The 8,719-nt window shown below is 39.3% G+C and overlaps 1 pseudogene; it reads right to left on the bottom strand.

Annotated features, from left to right (window-relative positions):
* Nucleotides 1-2,775: 2,775 nt before the first annotated feature.
* Nucleotides 2,776-5,377, bottom strand: LOC127230044 (NADH dehydrogenase [ubiquinone] 1 alpha subcomplex assembly factor 4-like; annotated as a pseudogene).
* Nucleotides 5,378-8,719: the final 3,342 nt, after the last annotated feature.

Genomic DNA, 8,719 nt, shown 5'->3' with positions numbered 1-8,719 from the left:
TGAGAGTTTTAAGTTTCTTATGTTTTGATCATATTCATCCCACCCAACTCTTCCTAAATCCATCCCCACTCCAAATACTTTAAAACAACAACAAAGCCCTCTTCAAGGCCAATTTGGGCTTTCCAAATATTCTTGGATGTGTGGCCTTCTACTGGAGCACAACGTAAAATGGTCTGTCCCTCTCCTGGCAGCTAACAGCTGCCATTTCCGCCAAGGTGGAGGAATTATGTGTTCAGATCCCCCCTCCATGCTGGGATTTGGTTTAACATGAGCTTGGACAGATTTTCTGCACGCTGTCACAACACTGGGGTCATATGTGTGGCTGCTCTGCTATATTCATAAGATATTTTCCTGTCTTCCACAGCATCTGGTTCTGGTTCTGTCTGACCTCTCTTCCATAATTATTTTTGAGCCTGGGAGTGGGGGTGTGGAACAAACATTACATTTAGGGCTGAGTATTTTGTAGTACCTTAGTTTCTGTCTTCAGCCAAGACTATTTTGTTATTTAAAAGAAAAAAATACTTTTTTTCTTACACAATATTCTTTAACTGTTTTCCCCAGCCTGAATTCTTCCCAGATCCTCCCCACCTCCCTATCCACCCAACTTTATGTTACCCCCTCTCTAAAACAAGCAAGAAAACAAATATAAAACCAACTCTTTTTCCCTCTCTCTTACACACACACACACACACACACACACACACACACACACACTCACACACTCACACACTCACCACCTCACCAAAACAGACATTAAAATTAGTAAGCAAGTAAAGTACCAATAAAACCAAAAATGCCCAAATAAAGCAAAAGGAGAAAACAAACAAACAAACCAAAATATCATTTGAGTTGGTTTGATGTTGTCCAGCTACTGGGCATGGGACCTGCTCTGAAGTGAGCTTTATATACCCAAAGAGACTCCATTGGAGAAAATCTTTTTTTTTTTTTTTTTGTTTTGTTTTGGGTTTTTGTTTTGTTTTGTTTTGTTTTTGTCAGTGGGTGTTACTTAGAGGTAACTTCTTGGTTAGGGGTTGGTGTCTATGTCTGCCTGGCTCTCTCAGTGCTGGAATCCTGGCTTGCTTGAATCTGTGAAGGTTTTTGCATTCTGCCACAGTTTCTGTGCGTTCGTGTGGGCATTAGTCCTGTGGTGTCTGGAAGACACTTTCCTTGGAGTCACCCACCACCTTTGGCTCTTCCATTCTTTTTGCTTCTCCTTCCACTTAGATCCCTGAGCCTTGAAGGGAAGGCTTTGAAGAAGACATCCCATTCAGGACTGAGTGCTCCAAAGTCTCTCACTCCTGAATTTTGTCCATTTGTGGATCTCTGAGTTAGTTCCCCAATGAGGGTTGAGCAAGACACTGATCCTCTGTCACACGTGTAAGTGGTAAAGGCCTTATTCTGTTCTGTAGGCTGGACCTTGCCTAAGTGATGGTGTCCTTTGCCAGACTTTTCAGCTTCCAAAGGTCCATGTATCAATTCTTCTTAATGCCTGCACTATCAGTGCTCTGTTCAGAAAGTCTGTTCCTTGTACCGGTAAGTCAAAATCTATTTCCCAATTTCTCTCCTATCAGATTCAGGGAATATGGCCTTGGGTTGAGGTCCTTCATCCATCTGGAGATGAGTATCATGCAGGATGATAAATATGGATCAATTTGTAGTCTTTTACATGAAGCAATCCACTTTAACCAGCACTCTTTACTGAGGATGCTCTCTTTTCTCCACTGTGTATTTTTGGTTTCTTCATGAAAAAGCAGATGTCCATTGGTCTGTGGATTTATGTCTGGGTCTTCAGTTCAAATCTATTTACCAACCTGTCTGTTTTTATGCCACTACCAAGATGTTTATTTTTATTTCCATATCTCTGTAGAACAACATGAAATCAGGCATGGTAATACCTCCAGCATCTCTTTTATTATTCACAATTGGTTTACCTATCCTGGTTCTTTTGTACTTCCATATGAAACTGAAAAATTGTTCATTAAATTTCTGTGAAGAAATATGTTGGAATTTTTATGAGGATCGCATTGAATCTGTAGATTGCTTTTAGTAGGGTGGCCATATTACAATATTAATCCCACCAGTCTTCGAGCATGAGAGATCTTTCCTACCTCTGAAATGTTTTTATTTTCAATGTCTTAAAGTTTGTATTATATGAGTCTTTCACTTGATTAGTTAGAGTTTCCCCAAGATATTTTATTTTTTGAGGCCATAGTAAAAGGTGTTTTTCCCAGATTTCTTTCTTAATATGCTTGACATTCTTACACAGGAATGCTACTGATTTGTATTTTGTATCTTGCTACTTTGCTGCTGAAGGTGTTTATTAGCTATAGAAGTTTCCTGGTTAATTTTTAGGGTCTTTTACGTTAAAAAAAAATATCATGTAACCTACAAATAAAGATACTTCGATTTCTCCTCTTTCCATTTGTATTCCCTTAATTTACTTCACTTTAGTTATTGCTCTAGCTAAGACTACAAGTCCTACCTTGAATAGGTATGGAAATGGTGGACATCTCTGTCATGTTACTGATTTTAGTGGAAATGCTTTGAGTTTCTATCAGTTTAGGTCAATGCTAGCTATGAGCTTTCTGTAAATCTGCCTTTATTGTGCTAAGATATATCTCTTGTGTCCCTAGTTTCCCCAGCATTTTAAAACACACACACACACACACACACACACACACACACACACACACACACTTAACATGCTAAAAAAATAAGAGAGAACACAGATATTGTAAGTACACTTAAGTTGTTCTGGGATTTTCTTCTTTTTGATCATATTGCTTTCTTGTCTTCAACAAAAGTGAGTAAATATTTGAGAAGGGAATTTACATCTTTCAGTTCTAAATGATACTCTTTTGTGATTTTTTCCACAAAAGTCCATGTTTCTAGAGAAAGTTTATGGTTATTGAGAAATGTCAATGCTTCTACAACAGAAATGTACCTTTGGGAATGTCCATGATATTCATATCAAAGTGTTGTTCTACAGGCAATCTGAATTCTTTTGGTCCTTGTTGTGTTCCAATATATTTTATTTGCAAGGAAGCCACTGGATCTTTGGAATTGACAAACATACATCATTAAGTAATGACAACAATTTGTTATCTTTTTTAGCGATGTCTTCTTTGATTTCTGGATGACAATTCAGATGTTCACTCAGGAGACTGTAGGGAGAAGGGTGCTTGGGAGCTGTGGATGGCTTCATCTTGTTTATTTCCCTTTGCTCTGTTCTCTAGGTAGAAGTTTCTGATGGTGTGGGTTACTTGAGCCCCCCATCTCTACAACAAGATGCCTTCAGTTCCTCTCAAGGACTTTTTAACATGAAGGGCTATCAGATTCAGAACATTTTAATGAATCTCATTTTGAGTCTGGTAGCTGTTGATGTCAAGTAGATTTGCCCCTTAGGCCTATCAGTTTTAGAGAACAGACCTCTTCATGGGAGAGGAGATGCCCTGGAGAGGAACCGTTCAGACAAGGTGAAGTATAGGAAGATTCTGCGACTGGTACTGTTTATCTGAAATCTGCTTAGTGTACAAAACTTTTTATGCTAGTCAATATATTCTTTGATGAGGCCCTTCTAGTCAAATCTCTTGAAAACACATCATATTAGGGTCTATGTAGCCTACAATTTCCTGCTACATACAGCCTCTTATGTGGATCATGAGTTTATTTCCAAAGGTCCTAAGTATAAATATAAGCAAGGAAAAAAATGAGTATCTAAGTGTTTATAATTATACCACATTATATTTTCAGCTTAAACACTGGATTTTAATCTACAGAGATAGAACCCAGAATGATGGTCTAAAATCCAAAATTGTATAGAGTCATCTTAAAGACTAATCTCATTTTCATTATTTACTACAATTTATATGTAATCAAGATGTCAAAGAAGTCTGTTCCGCAGCATGTTGCTCCAAGGCTTAAGTAGCATGTATTATTCATGCTGGTGGTGGGTGGCTATGTGTTGCCTCATCCTTATGTATAAGCCACACTATTAATGCTAATGGGATATGGGTCAAGCACACACATTCAATGTTGGATTTGGATCTTGGGGCCTTTACCAAAATTGAAATATGAAATTTAGTCTTTTAGATTCTGCAAAGAAAAAACAATATTGTTTCTAATAAAAATACAACTTGAATAAAATTTGAAACCTCAGCTTCCCGCTATAAAGTTCCCTCCTTCCATTAAACATGATTTCTTATCAAAAGAAATAAACTTTGAGAAGTCAAATCCAGCTCCACAGATTCCCTGTGGTTTCTTTTCATGTGGTATATATGTTGAATAAGAGCTTTTCTTTCTTTCTTTCTTTCTTTCTTTCTTTTTTTTTTTTTTTTTTTTTTTTTTTCCTTTGAGGAGGAGAATCAGCTCCAAAATAACAAAAAATGAAAAGCAACTTTATTATTTGCGGTACTGGCTTTAGTTCATTGGGAAAGAGCTGGAGGAAGGGAAGCAGGCTCAAGGCCTCTATGTCACAGAAAGGAGGCATGGTGAGCTAGTTGGGTGTATTTGCTGTGTTCAAGTCACCCTAAGCTCCCCACACCAATTTCCATTTAAATGTGCATCATGGAGATGATGCTGTGACTCTAGAGACTCTTCAGGGACAATAACCTGGGGATTTGCTCATAGCTTTAACCACTCAGGACTTGGAAGCCCAAAATCAAGAGGCTACCTATGTCTCACTTCCTATGCCAGTGCCCAATGGGTATGTCTCTCAGTTCACCCTCTCACTCATGGAGTTCTAGGACTCTAGGTTTACACTTGGCCCTCAATAAATGTTTGAGAGATGACTAATGTATCACAGAAACTGACTTCCCAGTGACAAATGGATTTGAAGTTTCTTTTCCTCTTCTCCAAGGCTAATTGATTATTAATAGGGTTAATTTGTTTTAGGAAATTTTATAGTTAGTCTCCATGAATAATGACTTCTCAATTTAGATTTGAGAATGTTTCTGTATCTTAACCTTTAAAGGAAAAATTAGAATCAATTCGCATTTACCTCAAGAGTAACAATCTAGTGCAGTCATGTTGAGCCTGGTCAGGATTTGAGCCCCCCACCCAGTCACTCATGATTAAAGAGTTTCCATTGCTATACTCCAGTAAAACTTGCAGGCACCATAATTTGATTTTACACCTACTTATGCACAAAAAATGTGAACTACACATTGTACTGTGAATGAAAAGAATGTAACTTTTAATTTAAGTTTGAAACAAGCTTGTCTTACAAGTCAATGCCAGTTCCTGTACCCTCTGGTCCTCTCCTGTTCTCCCCACCAACACCCACCCCCATCCACTTTCTGCTCCAGAACAGCTGTTTATGAGGGTGAAGAGAGGGGATGGCTGTGAAAGTGAAAGCATTGTAGAGGTAGGTGGCCATGGTTTTCCTTCCAGTATATAATAATTATGAAGAGAAATTGAGGGCTTATTCTTCATACTCTCTGAAAAGAATTGAAGGGGCTTGAGAGATGGCTCCTCACTGGTTAAAAGCACTTGTTGCTTTCCCCGAGTATCTGGGTTTGATTCCCAGCACCAACATAGCAGCTCACAACCATCTATGACTCCAATTTCAGGATATCCAGCTTCTCTTCTGACCTCCATAGACAACAGAATGTACATGGTGCACAGACACACTACAGATAAAATGCCCATACATTGAAAAACAAAAGTAATATGACTTTGGATTTTTAAAAAGAATTTATAAGTATAACCCCCACAGAAAATAAAGCATTTGAAGTAGTAAAATTCAGTTTTATTTAAAAAAAAACAAACATATGCATTTCTAAAAATGTTTTCTTTTAATGCAAGAGAAAAATTTAAAGATACTCATATGTTTTTGTGCATTTAGAGATCCCTGTGAACAACAACCTTTTAGCCATTGTGTTTTCATCTTTCAAAAACACAGCAGGACAAAGTCCCATCCTACATAGCAAAATAAGTCCCTTAAAAACATTGGGTGAAGCAGCATAGAGCCATCTTCTATTTTAAGCCCTCACAAACAACCCTAGTTGGATGAAAGCTCTATGGAGATGCAGGCCTCTCTGGTTACTCTATTCCCTAGGTTTCCCTTCCCTGCTTGATTCTCCTGTTTGATAAGAGATCGGGTAACCATGACAACAGTGCCCAGTGGAAGGCCTGTTCATTTTGTGTGTATGTGTGCTTTACATAATCCTGAAAATAAATCTGCTATCTGTTTGACACTTGCTTCCTTTTCTTACAAACTTTTTTTTTCTTTTTGACTGTCTGCACAGTGTACCCTGAGGGAAACTCCCCACTTCAGAGGATACGCTGACATGGCTGTGGCTTCCTATTAGTAGCAGAATGGCTGCATTCTCTGAGGCTCAGGTTTCTGGCATGGATTCTCCACATACACACTTCAAACTAAATTATAGTTCTATTATCCAGTTATTGAAGGCTAGTGAAACTCTGATAGTTCACTGGGGTGTTTTCTAGCTTAAGATTTATGCAGTCCAAGTGTGGACCATGCAAAATGGAAGCCATTATTAGATGGGCTCTGAAGGTTCAGCTCAGAGGCACAGGTTTCACTGGGTTCATGCCAATGGAAACTTAATCTCTTTCACAGCAGATAGAAAGGACATTGCACTCAGTCAAATTTTGATAATACAGCTTGACCTAATACTTCTTCAAAAGTAAAACTCTATTATAATTTAAAATAGGAATATTGGCATGCTAAATGACTAGCTTCTATTATATCCTCAGGGGAGATTTTTATCCCCTAATATGAATCCTAGAAACTTGCTTAGTGATAAGGGTTTCCCTCACAACAACACAAATTCTTTTGTTTCCTACATTAGTAGCTATATGGAGATTTGGGCAAGTGACAAGCAGCATAACTCTTGGCTAAATGAGAAGAAAATTATCACCAGGGTCAGAATGAGGCCATTGCTTTCAAAGCAGACCCAGCACGGACCCAGCATTTGTCTTTATCTGCTAGCCTGAGTTGTATCCAGGCAAACTGTATTGATTAGATGTGTTTCCCTAATGATCATAACCTGCTCCTTCTCAGGAACAGGCTTATATAAGACACACAGAGCTTTCTCCTACAGGCCCACCAATTAAGGGTTATTGAGCTTAATGAGTCTATTCCGAAGCACCTAGCTCTCTAGTCTTTATTCAAAAAAATCTCTTGGGACTCGGGCTTATGGCAAAGATTTTGTAAACAAGAGTAAGAATATGTTAGATGAGTCTGTATTTGTTCACAGAATACAGAGAGCTGGTGTGAATCACATAGTGTCATGATATGGCTGCAATGCAAAATGACTGTATTTGCAAATGAGCACCATTCAAGCCACTTCAGTAAACCCAGAGCCTCTTTGTACACAGCAGAGATTGTGTCCTGCCTGAGGGTGCCCAGCATAGAAGAGGATGGGGTATGGGATCAAAGCAGGCAGGCAAGCATCGGACTAGCTTAGCAACCTAAGACTCAAGACTCAACAGGGATTGGGTTGCACATACCTTTCTTTTAACAATGCACTTGACTGCCTAGCTGCTTTACCTGCATGCACCAAATACACACGCCACTCTCCAAACAAATGCATCTAGAAATCCCAGTACCCCCACCCTCCACCTCTACTGAGCTACACCTACCTACCTGCCTGAATAATGGAGATTTCTCCTTTGCTAACAACAATCAAATGTAGACAGTTTCTATCCAAGAAGATTATCAGTGTGCCTGAGTATGTGATAGGCCAGAAAGGCTAATCTGTTTCGTGTACATGTGCAGTAAGGCAAACGGTGTCCCCAAAGTGAACTTGAAAGGAGATTTCTTCACTTACTATCATGTGCCTGTGCCTACCTGGGTGTTCATAGGATTAAAAGTGATATGCACAATGGGAAGAGACACAAGCAGTAGGAAAAGAAAATAGTTATGTGACCTGAGCTATCAATCAAAATAGAGAACCACCCAACCTGCTCCACTTAGTAATGTAGTGTGGGGGTCCTGAGAGCCCATAGCATGTGACCTGCTATCAATGTTGTTGACAGTGCCTCCTCTTCTAATCCATGCTACTACTTCACTCTGAGTAGCATTATCTTGCTGCTGTTGAATGACTGTGCGAACCCTTCTTTTCAGTTCTTTAGATAAGCAAGTGGCCAAGAACCTGGAAATAACCCGGCCTAGACCGAGCTCCACAAACAAAGGGAGGGTGCTTTTATCTATTTCCTAGAAAGCCATTGGCTGATGACAGCCTTGATGAAAGTAGCATTGGCCTATTACTTTCTGTGTTTGGCTGCTTGAATGAACAGTGATTATGACGTTTGAAGCACAATGCCAAGGATGAAAAGTATGAGGAAAAGAAAAAGATTCAGGACGGTGGTAAAGGAAACTGTAAACGCATGGGTCCTCAAGCATTCTACAATGAAGTGATTGATGTTATCGGTTTTGGATTGTGATTTCATAAGACCCCAGGGGTGAGCTGCTTACCTCTTTGAGATTTTGTATCTTTCTGCTCAAATGGAATAATCCTACCTGTTACGAATTTTTATCGAGTTCGTAACAGCAGTTCCCAGCAAACACTGCCCAGGGTTCAGTCAATGTTAGCTGACATTATTAGGCTTGCCATTCTCCTCTCTCAACACCTGCCCCTATCCCTCACTGTTGATGTTACCTGTTTCTCCATAGGAGCAGAGCAAATGATGACTTCCGTGGCCTTGTAGAAGAAGGGGAGAAGGGTTTTCAGGACAAAGGGTAACTGGGGAGTGG

Source organism: Phodopus roborovskii, unplaced genomic scaffold (genome assembly GCF_943737965.1).
Source record: "Phodopus roborovskii unplaced genomic scaffold, PHOROB, whole genome shotgun sequence".
In the NCBI taxonomy this organism is placed as follows: domain Eukaryota; kingdom Metazoa; phylum Chordata; class Mammalia; order Rodentia; family Cricetidae; genus Phodopus; species Phodopus roborovskii.
Note: the sequence above shows the minus strand (reverse complement) of the source record. Positions and strands in the feature narration are given on the sequence as shown.